The sequence below is a fragment of the Terrapene carolina genome, unplaced genomic scaffold (genome assembly GCF_002925995.2).
Source record: "Terrapene carolina triunguis isolate 2854851 unplaced genomic scaffold, T_m_triunguis-2.0 Scaffold421, whole genome shotgun sequence".
Classification (NCBI taxonomy): Eukaryota; Metazoa; Chordata; order Testudines; family Emydidae; genus Terrapene; species Terrapene triunguis.
In genome coordinates, this window is record NW_020664772.1 from 862535 (window position 1) to 863049 (window position 515).

A 515-nucleotide genomic window follows, 5' to 3' on the forward strand; every position below is an offset into this window, starting at 1 on the left:
AAAGGTGATGTTCACCTTGTAACTTTTTTAGCAGTGGTTAGACCACTCAGCTGGGACCTGGGTAGGGTGACCAGATGTCCCTTTCTTAAACAGGGCTGCCCAGAGGATTCCAGGGGCCTGGGGCAAAGCAATTTCAGGGGCCCCTTCCATAAAAAAAAGTTGCAATACTATAGTAACATGTATTTGGAAATGTAAAAAATAACCAGTGAAATACATTCAAAAATTAATTACAAAATACATTATTTAAAAATATTAAAAGCTCTAATAGTATGTATACATTTGCAATTACATAATGGGCTGTCACTGGGTGATGGTGATGGTTGGTGCCAATGGGCTGTCGCTGCCTGGGGGTGGCGCTACTGTTGCCCAGGGCTGGGTGGGGAGCTGGGCTCTGGGTTGGGGGGTGCCCAGCTCAGAGGGGCTGGGCTTGGAGCTGTGGCTCAGGGCTGTGGGGGGATGGGGTCGGAGGATGTCTGGTTCAGAGGGGCTGGGCTCGGAGCTAGGGGTCAGGGCTG